This window comes from Canis aureus, chromosome 30 (genome assembly GCF_053574225.1).
Source record: "Canis aureus isolate CA01 chromosome 30, VMU_Caureus_v.1.0, whole genome shotgun sequence".
In the NCBI taxonomy this organism is placed as follows: Eukaryota; Metazoa; Chordata; class Mammalia; order Carnivora; family Canidae; genus Canis; species Canis aureus.
In genome coordinates, this window is record NC_135640.1 from 35958558 (window position 1) to 35973993 (window position 15436).

Sequence of the window (15436 nt, forward strand, 5' to 3'; positions counted from 1 at the left end):
CTTGTATTGAATTCATAAATCAATTTAAAGCAAACTGGCATCTTAATATTGAGTCTTCTCTTCTACAATCATAGTATCTCTATTTAGATATTCTTTAACTTTGAAAGGTTTCAGGACGCCTGGGTGGCTCAGTGGTTGAGCATCTGCCTTCAGCTCAGGGCGTGATCCCGAGGTCCCGGGATCGAGTCCCACATCAAGCTCCTTGCACAGAGCCTGCTTCTCCCTCTGCCTGTGTCTCTGCCTCTCTCTGTGTGTGTCTCTTGCGAATAATTAAAATCTTTTTAAATTTTAAAAGTTAAAAAATTAAAAATTTTTTAAATTAAAAAAACTCAGAAAGGTTTCTAATTTCTATTGTGATTCTTCCTTGATCCATGGATTATTTAGATGTTGTGTTGTTTAATTTTAAAATATTTGTGATTTTTCCTAGATACATTTTTGTTACTGACTTCTATGTTGATTCCATTGTGGACAGAGAAGGTGTGTCTTGCTCTATGTGATTTCAATCACTTTATTTTTATGGAGACATATTTTACAGCCCAGCATATAATCTACCTTGGCGAATATACCAGGTGCACTTGAAGAGTGTGTGCATTCAGCTGGATGCCGTGTTCTATAAATGCCAATTAGGTGATGGGAGTTGATAATGTTATTCAGATCTTTTGTTTTTCACTTATTTTTGGTTAGTTGTTCTAGCACCTGTTAAGAAAGTGGTATTCAAATCTCCAACTGTGATGGTGGATTTATCTGCTTTTCTCTTAATTCTATTAATTTTCTCCTCATTTTTTTGAAGCTCTGTGATCAGGCAAATACACAACTATGATTGTTATGTCTTTTCAGTGAAATGACCCTTTTATCCTGATGAACTATTCCTTTATCTCTCCTTATTCTTTGTCCTAAAGTCTGTTTTATTGGATGTTAATAAAGTCACATCTGCCTTCTGAAGCTTGCTGTTTGCGTGGAATATCTTTTTCCATCCCTCTGCTTTTAATCTATCTACATCTTTATAATTAAGCATGTCTTAAGTCTTAAAGAGAACATATACTCAGGTCTTGCTTTTTTTTTTTTTTTTTATCCATTCTGACACTCTTTTAACTGCAGTGTTTAGTCGATGATCATTTAGCTGAATTATGCCTGACATTTTGTTCATTTTTGTTTTTCCTTCTATTTTTCATTCCAATATTCCTTTTTTTCCTGCCTTCTTTTGAATTATTTGGATTTTTAGTTTATCTACTTGCTTTTTAGCTGTACTTCCTTGCCTTATGTTTCATAAGGCAAAAAGATTTCTTTTAATTAATTTATTTAAAGAGAGATTTTGTGTGAGGGGAGGGGCAGAGGGAGAGAGAGAGAAAGAATCTCAAGTAGATTCCCCGCTGAGCATGGAATGCAATACAGGGCTTGATCTCCTGGATTATGACCTCAGCCGAAATCAAGAGTCAGACCCTTAACTGACTGAGCCACCTGGACACCCCTTTGCCTTACATTTCTAGTGATTACAATATAAATGCTTAACTGACACATCTATCAAGTTTATACCATTTCACATCAGATGTAGAAATACTGCCACCATATAGTTCCATTTACTCCTCTTCTACTTTCCTTTATGTTAGAGTTGTTATATGTACACCACCAGCATACACAAGGTGATGCCAGATGTTATAATTTTTGCTGTAAACAGTCATATATTGGGGCGCCTGGGAGGCTCAGTTGGTTAGGCATCAGCCTTCGGCTCAGGTCACAATTCCAGGGTCTTGGGATCAAGCACCACATTGGGCTCCCTGCTCAGCATGGAGCCTGCTTCTCCCTCTTCCTGTGCCCCTCCCCAAGCCCTTTTGTGCTCTTAGATAAATAAATAAAATCTTTTTTTTTTTAAGTCATACTGCTTTAAAGAAATTAAGTAAGGGGGATCCCCGGGTGGCTCAGCAGTTTAACGCCTGCTTTTGGTCCGGGGCGCAATCCTGGAGTCCCAGGATCAAGTCCCACATCGGGCTCTCTGCATGGAGCCTGCTTCTTCCTCTGCCTGTGTTTCTGCCTCTCCCTCTTTCTCTTTCTCTCTCTCTGTGTGTCTCTCATGAATAAGTAAATAAAATCTTAAAAAAAAAAAAGAAATTAAGTAGGGAAAGGTACTGTAAATTTACTCAGTTGCTGTTTCGTTTCTTCTTGAAGGATCCAAGTTTCCCTCTGGCGTAGTTCCCTCTACTCCCTGGCACTCCCATTGGCATTCTATCCAGTGTATCTGCACTATAACAATTTATCTTAGTGTCCTTTTATCTGGGAGTGTATTTTGCCTTCACTGTTGAAGCCTATTTTTGCTGGGTGTAGAATTCTGGGTTGACAGGGTTGTGGTTTTTTTTTTTTTTTTTTTTTTTTTTTTTTTTTTTTTTTTTGGAGCCCTTTACAAATACTGTCCCATTCTTTTCGGGCTTCCATGATTTCTGATGATAAATTGTGCATGTTCAACTCATCATTCCTCTGCATGTAAAGCAATGTTTTCCTCTGGCTGCTTTCAATACTTTACCTTTATCTTTGTCTTCAGCAGTTCAACTATGATGTGCTCTGGTGTACTTTCATCAGCTTCATCCTGTTCATGGTTTGCTGAACATATTGAACTTGCCAATTCATGTCTTTTACCAACTTGGGGGATCACGTGGCCATCGTTTCCTCAAATATTTTTTTCTGCCTCATCTGTCTCTCTTCTTGTGGAATATATTGGATATTTTTAGATTATCCCACAGGTTCCTGAGGCTTGATTTTTTTCCCTAGTCTTTTTCTCTCTTCTTCAAATTGGATAATTATTATTATTCTATTTTCAAGTTCACAGAACTTGAGAACATGAGGAAAATATCATTATATCCATACAGTTGATCTTTGAAGGGTTATTGTGAACTAGACAAGCTAAAAGAAAAAAAAATGCCATTCTAATTTTTAAAGGAAATTACTAATTAGAGATGGCCTATCCCTGTTGAAATTCAAGGAAATAAGGAAATTACTTCTATGTAGTACCTAGTACAACATGAGTACCAGGAACTGAACTGAGACTTTCACATGTACCCTTCTATTTAACCCAGGAATATAGGTATTACTGTCCATGTTTTACAGATAATGGTACAGAAGAGCAAACAAGTTAAGTAAGATGTCTCACTAGTAAGCTCAAGAACTGGGACTTTAACTATGACTCCCATTATACCCCTCCACAAAAAAATCTCCTAACAAACTTAAGAAAATCACCAAGAATTAGATATGCAAGGTAATCTGATTTTCTATTATAACAAGATTAGTAATATGCATAGACGTTGGAAGGATGGGGGATATAGTGTATTAGGATTTCAACAAAGCACCTGTAATAATATAGTATTAGGGGCTAGGAATTAAAGCTCTCACACAAATCTTTTAAATGCTGGTTCTACCACTTAACTCTTCGTATGGCTCTGGCCATTTCAACCCTCCAAGCAATAGCTCTCTCATTTCTTAAAATGGGAACCACATAATGGTACCTATCTCCTAGGGTTCTGGTAAAGACTGAATGGTGAAAATGCACGTAATGCACAGTACCTGCCACACAGTACATGCCAGATTAATTTCAGCTATTATTAAGGCATGGCATCTCTGTGGACAAAAGATGAAACAATGTGAATTATATAATGGTGATGAAATAACATGAAATGTTATAAACAACAAGTATTATTAGCCTCATACCATTCAACTTCTAGCAATGTCTGCTTTTGTTTTATAATTTTCCAATTATCTTCTGGAAAAGAAATATTGTAATGGGGTCAACTAAAGAATTATACAGAACCATTGCCTCAAAAAGAAATATGCTTATTATTTAGAAGAGAAAAATGCTGGAAATGACAGGAGAGCATTCACTGGAGATTGCTTAAATAAATCATGGCCAAACTATATGCACAGAACAAAAGACGTGTTTTTAGCAGACTATCTGATTGCATGGGAAGTGATTATTTCATAAACAACATAATCACAGTCTTACATGTATTGTGTAGGATGAAAACAGACTAGAAGAAAATATACGAAAAGATTAATATGGTCATTTGTAGGTGGTGGGGTAACAGATGAATTTCATTTCCTTAGTATAAATTACTATATTGCCTAGTTTTCCATAATGGTCAAGAATTCTTTTTATAACTAAAAAAAATACTTTCAGAAAAAATAATTAGTTTATGTACACTGGCTGGCTTTATGTCAAGACTTTTGGTCCTTCAGACCTAAAGTTTTCATCCCCAAAATGGCGATATAACTAAATGTTCATTTCTGGAGATGCTGAGAAAAAAGGTGATATGGGGATTAAAACAGCCAATAATGATCCTCAAATATCTTAAACCATCTGAACTAATTAACAGATCTTTTAACTATTATTTGGGAGAAAGTTAAATAAATTTTCTTGACTTAGATCCATGGCCAGACTTCCTCTTTGGAATGGGACGAGTTTTAAAGGACCCATCCCTTTAGGACAGCACTAGTCCTAAGATGCTGGGATGAGCTGCCTGAAGGTGTAACAGCTCAATAAATATTTGTAAATTGAACAATGCCATAAAGTTGCTCACCATGAAGGATTCAGAAACATCTGAAACAGTGCAGAGGGCATTCAGGTAGCTGGCCTTTCAGGTGCCACCCCCAGATCTAAGAGACCATGAGAGTTTTGGTATTCATTGTTGGTCTGATTTCGGGTTTACGAGATGCCAGCTATAACAACGTTGTGCTGAACGGATTTGATCTGTTTCATGACAGTTTCCAGGTGCCAGAGCAAAACAGGAAAAGTGCTTCCAATCTTACCAGGGGGTTCCACCTCCACTGACCTGCCTGCAGAACCCCAAGACAGCCTCCGATGATCGTCAACAGTTGGGAGGCACCATACATTGCAACAAAAAGAAGGGAAGGGAAAGAAAGGAACAACATCTATACAGAAAGCTACAGGAAGCCTTTTAACTGAGCTTCTAAACAAAAACAGAAACAAGTTTGTAAGGGGAGGTTCTCATCAGAGATTTATAATCCTAACAGGCAATACACAAGTTTCTCCACCAAAGCTGAGATTCCCCTCTCGGAGTCTGGGTGTTTGAAACCCAAGCTACTCCAGCAGAGACTTCTCTCAGACATTACTCATCTATTAACTGGAGACATTTGACTAATCACTGGATAATCACCCCAAGATAACAGCTACTTAGCTTAACAGGGGCAGGGGATCTAGCCAGGCTTCCCTGAGTTCCAGAGGGGAGCCCAGTCACTCAGTTCTCATTTTCAGTCTGGGGAAGGTCAGAAAACTGAATGGCGCTGAGTTTTATGACTAATACGTGCATAACTTTGACATGACTCACAGTAACAACAAAAGAAACACAGTATAATCCCTTTAGGTTGTGTAGTTGCACCTACAACAGGAGAAAGAGCTTATCTCATAACAGATATACTTCAATCCCCATTGCCTTAAATCTTCTTGGAACAAGGCAGGGTATAAAAAGAAACAGTCCAGGGGCTCCTGGGGGGCTCAGTCAGCTAAGCATTCAACTCTTGATTTCAGCTCAGGTCATGATCTCAGGATCATGGGATTGGGCCCTGTGTCAGGCTCCACCCTCAGCATAGACTCTGCTTGAGATTCTCTCTCTCCCTCTCCATCTGCCTCTCCCCCAGTTCACACTCTAAATAAATAATTAAAATCTTTTTAAATTAATTAATTAAAAATTGTTTTCAAAAAGAAACAAAAACAGTTCAGTCAACCATGTCAGCCTGTCATTACGATTTAATTGTCCCTGTCAGCTGGGCCTGAGTGTCCAGGTGACAAGACCTTGGGCACTTTGTTGGCCAGTGGTCTCGACTGACACCCATGACCTGAGGAACCAGGCTCTAGAAGGCTCTCCAACCCCATTTGTATGGCGTGGGGTGGGGTGGGGTGGGGCGGGGCGGGGGGGGGGGTAGTTCATGTAAAAAGGGGCTTTATTGCTTAAAATATATATATAAAATCAAGCCACAGATCTAGTACAACCCTCTCATTTTACAGATAAGGAAACGGATCCAGAGAATTTGGGTGGTGCCCCCAACATCACACAGCTGGTGTGTGAGAATGACAGAGATAAAATTACGGTCTAAGTTTCCAAGGTCACTGACACCGCGATCCCACCATGTAGTTTCATTTTGGGGTAAATTCTGTTCACACTCTTTTACCCAATTTTAAGCTGGGAAAACTACATTAGTATCCAGGTGACCTCTAGAGCCAAAGGTCAGAAAAAGAAGTAGGGAGAGACCTCAGCATAATCCCTTCCTCTTCTCTTGTCTCCTCTACCCTTCCCACATCCCGAGAAAACACTTCTCTGCCAGGCAATGACTTCATCATTTTCCTTCTCGCTAATTTGAATACTCTTGTGGGAGAGCCAAACAAAAAATGAAAATGATGAATGACCCCTTGTGCAATGCAGAAAAAATGTGGCGTCTGGGTCTCAGAGTGATGGAATCCCCCCTCATGCAGAAACAGAACATGCTTCTCTCCAAAACAAAAAGCAGAAACAAGGGCATTTCATAGCTCCGAGTGTGTGTGGACAAATGGTAGGTGTGTAAAAGATTTTAAAGGGGCAGATGAAAGCAAATCAACCCTCACCTCCAAAGCAGGTAAGTGTTTTATGTGAAAGAAAAACAGAAATTTTTCTGAGTCACAAAGCCATGTCGGGGGAGGAAAGGGAACGGGGGAGAGGTATGCAGAAGGGGCCAAGGGAAAAAGATCTGCTTGATCACCTAACACATTTTTACGAAAACAAACGTTTTAACCCACAGTTCAGCCTCTACTTCCTCACATGTATACAGGTAAGTGGCCATACTTGATCATGAATATCAAAATCTAAGAATATTTAAAATTTTTCCACTTAGAAACTAGGGGCACCTGAATGGCTCAGTGATTGAGCGTCTGCCTTTGGCTCAGGGCATGATCCTGGGGTCCAGGGACTGAGTCCCGCATCGGGCTCCCTGCATGGAGCCTGCTTCTCCCTCTGCCTGTGTCTCTGCCTCTCTCTGTGTCTCTCATGAATAAATAAATAAAATCTTTAAAAAAAAATGTGAATTCATAAACTAAGTTTTACTTTTTTCCTGCATTGAGTTTTACTTTTTTTAAATGAAGCATATTTGACATATAACACTGTGTACATTTATGATGTAGGTGTTAACTGGATACACTTATCTGTTGTAATGTGATTGCTATTGTAGCGATAATTGGCACCTCTATTACTTATCATTTCTGTTTTTTGGTTTTAAGTAGGCTCCATGCCCTTCACGGGACGCAAACTCACAACCCTGAGATCAAGAGTCAGATGTTTCACTGACTGAGCCATCAAGACGCCCCTCACATTATTCTTTTTTTTTTTTTTTTTTTAGTGGTTGGAATACGTTCTAGTCTCAAAGTATGTTTGACAATTATCATATGGTCCTGTTTACATTCACTGTGCTGTGCATTAGATCATGAGGACTTACTTAAGAACAACTCATTCATTACAAGTTTGTGCTCTTAAACAACATCTGCTCCAAGCTCCCACCCCCCCATTCCCTGGTAACCATTCTACTCTCTGTTCTTACAAGCCTGGCTTTTCAAGATCCCACATACAAGTGACATCACACAGTACTTCTCTTTCTCCATCCAACTTCTCTCACTTAGCATGACGTCCTGTCCATGTTGTCACATAACCAAGTTTTTTAAACGCTGCTTTCTTGTCATACTTTTTTTTACTGCAGTAGAACCTTGGGACACATTCTCAATCTTCATTTTTGTGTTTTAGAGTAGATGGTTATCATCAGTCTCCATCTGTACCCATCTCAGTGGGCAAAGAGGAGATACAACCAGCACTTACCGACCACTGAGCAAAGGGCTCCTCATTTCACCCCTCCCTTTGGCCCTCTCAACACGAGTGGCATTCCTATGAGTGGGCATCACTACAGTTTGCTCGTTTCAAGATGAGAAGTCATGGAATTTGCCAGCAATGCTCAGAGGCGTGAGATGCTGTCAGCACCATGTGCTACCCTGACCCCAGATTTCTTATCTGTCCACTCTGGGCCCTCCCTGTCATTAAGAAACCACTCCTCTGCACTCAATAACTAAGCGTGAAAACATTCCCAGCCATCAGAGGACTCGGTTCGCTTCTAAATTGCAGTTAACACTTGGCTTTCTAAGATGCATCTGAACCAGGGAAAAACATGTTTAGGGAATTTGCTGTTACCTTCTTTACTGAAAGCCTTTTCCATCCCCAAACCTCGCTTTATTACCCTTTATGGCATTTTATTATTCGTTTGAATATAACAGAGGCATCTGACAAAATGAGTATCAAATGCGGTATACAGCTGAGCAATTCTGCAGAGTTTTAAGTTTATCTGAGACGTTTAACTCAAAACAATCGTGTGACATCAAACACGTATTTCTGAGCAGCACGAGAAATTTAGGGGTTCAAGGAAGATATGGGTGATACACAAGGCATATCGTGAAATGGATGAAAATGTTCAAAGAGTTGATGTTCTGGCTCTTTCCAAATGACTGTTGTTACCTATGAAAATAATAAATTGTGAAGATTTAAAAAAAGAACAAATGTGATTAAAAGAAGGGGGAAAAACTGGCTCCACATATTTCAAGGGTAATACAAACACAGACAATGGACTATGTTTTCTCATCTTTCAAGAAAAGCTGGACTAAAACAACACATTTTTGGCAAGATAGTAACTAGTGATGAGCCATCATGCTTCATGCATGATGAGAAAAAACTGCCAAAATCTTCAACAAAAACCCCACCCCAAGAAAATACATATTACAATCTGGGGCAAAGACAATGCTGATCTGTTTCACAGACATTCACAGCACTGCCACTGAAGAGCATGTGATGAAGATTAAGGATAAGTAAATGGTGGCCTGCATGGTTTCTGATCACTAAGATCACTCATGTAGTAAAAGGCAAAACTGGAATTCCAACCTAGTACATCCTCAGATCTAAGCCCCTAGGTCAAACCAGTAAGCCTATCCTCAGGAATTAAAAATGAGTAAACCATGGGGAACTAGTTGTTTCTGCAAATACTTCCCACAGTGGATACCTCACGATAGTATTTTAGGGTTTTGTGTTTGGTATGGTTTGGTTTGATTTTGGTTTTGGTTTTTTGGTCTGGCATACCCTCAAAAGATTAAAAATCACCACCACTGAGAACATGAGAAGACTGTGCAGTGTGTTTGGAAGAAGGCTCCAGAGGAAGAGCTTCCATTGTGTGTGGGGTCCAGAAGAAGCACCGCCATGGCTGGGCAGCCTGTCCTGCATGCCCCTGAAGCCAATGACGTTCACTGCTCACATGGCCATCGCTGGATGGTTATATTCACCCTCACTCTTCTGTACAGCAAAACCTAGGACGCTTCAGGTTATCCAATAGTTAAATGTTGTTTAATGATAAGAGAGACAAAGAAGGTCCAATTCTAATGAAAATGCTACCCAGACAACACATGTTGCAACCATCACAAAATGGCAAGCCTCACAATGAGTTTACCCCACTTTAAAAAAAAAAAAAAAATCAGCTACAGACTGTGAAAGCAAACATCCTAAAACACTAAAAATTAATGTGGAGGCATCTCTGGAAAATAATGTGCCACTTCAAAATTCACTTCCAGGAGCTTGGCATGTGAAAGGTTAACTTATTCAGGTGTTGAATTTGGGGGGGAGGGAAGCATTTGATGGAGAACTTGCCAAAATCACCAGCCCTTCAGTTGTGACCTCTAGAGTCAAAGGCTAGAGTTATATTCTAAACCTTAATTTAGAAGTAAACATTAAAATGAAGGTTTCTTTAAAATACTTCAATAATTTTCACTTTAGAAGTACCAAATTGGCCCATAAAAAAGCTCACACTAATTATTCCAAAGCAATCAACTTCTTAAAAACCCTTTATTTCACAATTATACCAACATCCCATTAATTTGGGACACTTACCCATGTATTTATTCTTTGCTCATTACCTATGTGCACATTAAGAGTACACCAATAACACAATACAGGCATTAATATGTAAAACGTCAACAAAAGCCATCTGGAAAGCTAATGAATAATCAAGGGATTTCAAATTAAACTACAGAATTTTCCCTTAGAATCTTTAGGACAACACTGTCAAGTTCAATCTATTCACTTCGCCTCCAGAATCAATTTTTCAAACCTTATGACAGGTCTAATCGCTTCCACCTGTGTCTCTAGCTTGACTCTTGACTGGCATGCTACCAGCCAGGGTGGAAATGTAGACAAAGACCCCTATTAGGATCCGGCTGTTTCTCTACTGTGAGGTCACTCAGCCATTAAATTAGTTCCAGCCCAATTTCTGTCTCTCAGGCCTCGACTTCAGGGGAGGAGGGTGTGCAGGAGAGCAAGTTAGGGGAACAGAACCAGAAGAGCAGAAAAGGGAAAAGAGATATTTGGGACCGAGTAGACACATATGCAGAGTGGCGAGAAGCTAGGATGGGCCCTAAATGCTGAAACAAAAATCCTCTTTCTGAAATGATGGTGGCAGTGCTCCCCGAAGTGATTCCCCCAAAATGTTTTCCAAAACTGTGTTATGGGATTGTTTTTCCATTTCACTCCATTTGCCTGCAGGAAGTCCACTGTCTCCCATGCAAAGTGAGCCTAATTCACAAAACCATTTCAGCCTTCCAGAGGTGCTGGAGCAAGGCTGGCTGGTGAAAGAGGCCGACTCAGGAAGATCGCCCGATCGAGGGAGGGTACAGCGCCCCAGATCTCACAGCTGAGAGCAAGGCCCAGGGGAGGGATATTGCCACAGTTACAGAGCCAGGGCGCGATAAAATATTCAGTTCTAGCATTCTGCTCACCAGACCGGGAGATTTATGGATAAGAAATGGGTAGGAAATACCAGAAAGAGAGATAGAACATGGAAGACTCCTAACTCTGGGAAACGAACTAGGGGTGGTGGAAGGGGAGGAGGGCAGGGGGTGGGGGTGACTGGGTGGCGGGCACTGAGGGGGGCACTTGACAGGATGAGCACTGGGTGTTATTCTGTATGTTGGCAAATTGAAACCAATAAAAAATAAATTTATTATTTAAAAAAAAAGAAAAAAAAAGGAATGATGCCTGACACATAGTAACTGCTCAAAAAAAAAAATTCACTGACCAGTCTACTTCCTTCCCTCCAACACGTTACCTAATACGTCCGCTTCTCTCCACCCGAAGCCCTCATGCTCAGAACAAGAAGGGTACCTACAACGTGTATGGACTGAACGTGCGCTGCAATTTGAGTCTTCCAATGCACTGTAAGGCTGGGGTAGTACCCTCTCCATCATTCTCCCTCATGCACCTAACACAGTGCCTGGCATATAGCAGGCACGTCATAAATGCTTATTCCATGAATGAGGAAGGCAAGCATCAGCCTGAAAAACCCAGAGACTTAAACAATAGTAAGAAAATAAACAACTTATTTAATAAGGAAATCTGTATTATTCCTTACAAATAAAAAAGTGGCCGCTCTGGGTGTGTTTATTGGGGATATAGCAGTATATGCAAAGGAAACCAGTATCAACAAGTTTGTGTCCATCTGACTCGCCATCAACTGTGGCTTCACACAGGAGTTATTTCAACATCTGACAGCGACTTGGCAAAAGTCATTGAAAAAGATGATATGAGTCAAAGTCTAATAAGTGACAACTCCAAAATTATCATAACTTGGGGCACCTGGGTGGCTCAGGGGTTGAGCATCTGCCTTTGGCTCAGGTCGTGATCCCCAGGGTCATGAGATCGAGTCCCACATCGGGCTCCCCAGTGAGAGCCTGCTTTTCCCTCTACTTATGCTTCTGCCTCTGTGTGTGTGTGTCTCTCATGAAGAAATAAGTAAAATCTTTAAAATATATATATCATAACTCAGTTACTCCCAAGCTCTGTGGTCTAGCCTAATGCCTTCTCCACAGCTGAAACTTATCATGAGATGAGACACAATGTAGTATCCCAACCATGCAACTTGGAGTTATTTCTCCCAGCAGTGATGATGGATTAGCACCATCTATCGCCACCACTGGGTGGTGTAGACCCCACCACCACCAATAGCTCACATTTATAAATGGCTTCCGGGGTGCACAGCTGTAGGACGTGACTGTGGGACATTGTAAAGTTCACTGGTCCAGACACAGTACTGAACCCATGCCCTTGGGCCCTATCCAATCAGCTGAGCTAACTGGTCACAGGAAAATCTACCAGGAAATAGGGCAGAAAGAAAAAGAAAAGGGTCTAAAGGCAATCAAATCCAGCATTACATCCAAAAGGTTACCCTGACAATGGAGTAGAGAACCCATTTCAGGGTCAGAAACACATGCCAGGGAAAATGACTAGAACAGGAAATACAGGGTGAAATTATCTGTCCTAATCAGACTGGTGGGTAGCTCGGCCACGATTAGGGGAACATTACCCACTGACATGGCTTTCACTTCTTATATTTGGAGAGGGGAGCCCACAAGGCCCTTCAATTGCCTTGATTTAGTTGCCAGCAAGCAGCTGCCTTATCCCCTCCACCCCCTCCCCCCGCCAGTTACTCCCCTTCCCCAGAGCTCCTTCCCCTCTGCTGAATTACTAACACACCTTTAAAGTTCACAGTTTAGGGGCCAGCGTGAAGGCGGTCGTGGTGCATGGCTTTCACACCAGCCAGCTTTCATACCTTGAGATCAAATGGAAGCTTTCAATGCCTGTCTCAGGGCCACGGTAGGTTAACTGGGTTTGTAGCCAAAGGAGAAAGTAGGATGCCCTCTGAAGTATTTGTCAGAAGAGAAATTTCCAAATCGTCCTCAATTTGCACTAGTAACATAAGAAAAATACCTCTAATGGCACTGAGTAGGCAGTGACACAGAATTAATGTTAGTACTCAAATAATTATTTTCGCCCATGATTCTTCTTTGATGGTTATTCACACAGAACCATCAGAGGCCTATTACAGTCTTCAGAAACTTCTATCTCTATGGAAACCATAAGGCTGACCTAGAAGGCCGTGATTTCACCCTAAGAACACCAACCCTGAGCCCTCACAGAGAGTGGGTGTCAGAAGCCCATTCCCTCTGATGTATATCTCAAATATGATACAGTCAGGACCCTCCTAAAAGGCAAAGCCACAACCCAAGGACACCAGGCTAGAGAGCATGACCAGGAACTTACCTACCACCACCCCAGGGAGACTTTCCACTCCCTGCCCAGGGTATCTCATGGTCTCCATTTCACTCACAGCAGCACAGTGCATGGGGGTGCTGGAGGCAGAGAAAAAAGATTTTAGAAACCTCATAAGAGGGACGCCTGGGTGGCTCAGTAGTTGAGCATTTGCCTTCGGCTCAGGTCATGATCCCAGGTCTGGGGATCAAGTCCTGCGTTGGGCTCCCTACAGGGAGCCTGCTTCTCCCTCTGCCTGTGTCTCTGCCTCTCTCTGTGTCTTTCATGAATAAATAAATAAAACATAAAAAAAAAAAACCTTATAATAAAGATCTATTATCTAATTTAAATTTTACCTCTATTCCAGACCATTAGGAAAGAGCCACAGAAGTGAGAGACATAAAGAAAGAAACACACATGGAGTTCAGACCCAGGCCATTCTTTTGAAAATTCTCCTTGTTCTGCATAATGGATCTATTGATGTGGTCAATCAACAGGAACAGTTCCATATACAGTAAATTCTGATATGCAGCTTTCTACATGCTGGCATGAAACCAGAGTTTGACTCTGATGACCCTAGGCACTAAGAGATAATGTATGAAATTTGTTGATACATATAAAGTACATTGAAGCAGTGTCTGGAAAATAAAAGGTTTTAATACATGTTAGCTGGTATTATTATAATCACAATAGATTGTACTTCCAAGAGGATAGCTCATATGGGATCAAATATAATATTAGCTATAGAAATGGTTTTGGCCTGGAGCACCTGGGTGGGTTAATCAGTTAAGCATGTAACTCTTGACTTCAGCTCAGGTCACAATCTCAGGGTCGAGGGATCAAGCCCCACATCGGGCTCCCCACTCGGTGCAGAATCTGCTGGAGATTCTCTCTCACCCTCTGCCCCTCCCCCTGCTCTCATGTTCTCTCTCCTCAAAAACAAACAAACAAACAAACAAACAAATAAATCAAGAAAGAAAGAAAGAAAGAAAGAAAGAAAGAAAGAAAGAAAGAAAAGAAATGAAATGGTTTCAGTCTTACTCTTAGAAAGTAATAAGCCATATGTTTCATCTATCTATCTCATGGTCCCTTGGTGGACAACTGAGTTTTTGGCAACAAGGTGACCTCTTCAAATTCCTTCTCCTAAAAAAGACTACAACCCATCCACCCCACCCCACCCCCAGGAACTTCTCACCAGGCCTGCTGACTCACTCACTAGGCTGCAGTGAGTAACTTTATCTCTTGGTGTTAGGAAGGAAGCCATGCGAGCAGTGGGAGAGGACATCTGTAAGTTACGGTGAGCGGCCACTATTTATTTATGCAATATCTGCTCTGTGCCAAGGAGAGGGATTAATCATTAATCATCAAAGCTATTTCATTCTCTGTGTTCTACAGAGACCAGGCAAGAAGAGAAACAAAGAAGCTTCCTAAATGCCCTTGGAAAAGCCAAAATATTTTTCTCTTTTATAAAAATAAAAACTTCATCCTACAGAAGATTCCGACTCCACGGTTGTGACGCTCAGCTACACGCTTTTACAGACTCATGCTGCTTAACACAGAATTTAAGGGGGAAAAAAGAGTTCATTATCAAAAAGGAACTTACCAGTATTCAAGGGTACTAAAGCAGTATTTACCTGGCATTTTTTTTTCCATTCTAAAACATGTGTTCACAAGGGTGTAAGGAAACCCAACCATCTGATTACACAGGCGACAGGCCATCCACTCTAGAGGGCTTGCAGTCCCCTCTGTAATGCGCTGCCCACTACAGGAGCTCAGAGGCCATAATCCAGTGGCTCAAGATCGTCCCAACATAAAATATTCTTTACTATTGCCAAACAAATATGGACAAGAAGTGTCAGTGTTTTTCTATCTAAATTTAACCTCCCGGGCACTGGGGTGGCTCAGTGGTTGAGCATCTGCCTTTGGCTCAGGGCATAATCCTGAAATCCTGGGATCGACTCCCTCATCCGGCTCCTCACAGGGAGCCCGCTTCTCCCTCTGCCTGTGTCTCTGCTTCTCTCTGTGTCTCTCATGAATAAATAAAATCCTTAAAAAAATTAAATTAAAAAAAATAATAATAAACTTAATCTCCCCAAATCTTACAGCAAATACCATGTCTGATTCTTTTATTTGGAAAATATAATTATAACAGGTCACCTTTTCAACATAGTGTTCTCTTGAGTAATAAAGGATTACCAGAGAGCTCACACGCGCGATTGTGCCATATACAAACACAGGCTTTTTCCTTCTCGTCGAAGAGCAAGGGCCCAGGTAGTAGGGGAAGCAGAAGAGGTTGGGAACACTAA

General features: G+C 41.0%; 1 protein-coding gene and 1 long non-coding RNA gene across 8 annotated transcripts in view; both read right to left on the reverse strand.

Annotated features, from left to right (window-relative positions):
* Nucleotides 1-13041, reverse strand: part of LOC144301924 (uncharacterized) — a 27572-nt gene extending 14531 nt beyond the window's left edge. Inside the window, exon 1 of the long non-coding RNA XR_013368833.1 lies at nt 12652-13041. This is a non-coding gene — a long non-coding RNA (uncharacterized LOC144301924). The remainder of the gene's footprint in view (nt 1-12651) is intronic.
* Nucleotides 1-15436, reverse strand: part of HLCS (holocarboxylase synthetase) — a 225230-nt gene that overhangs the window by 128416 nt on the left and 81378 nt on the right. The window lies entirely within an intron of this gene.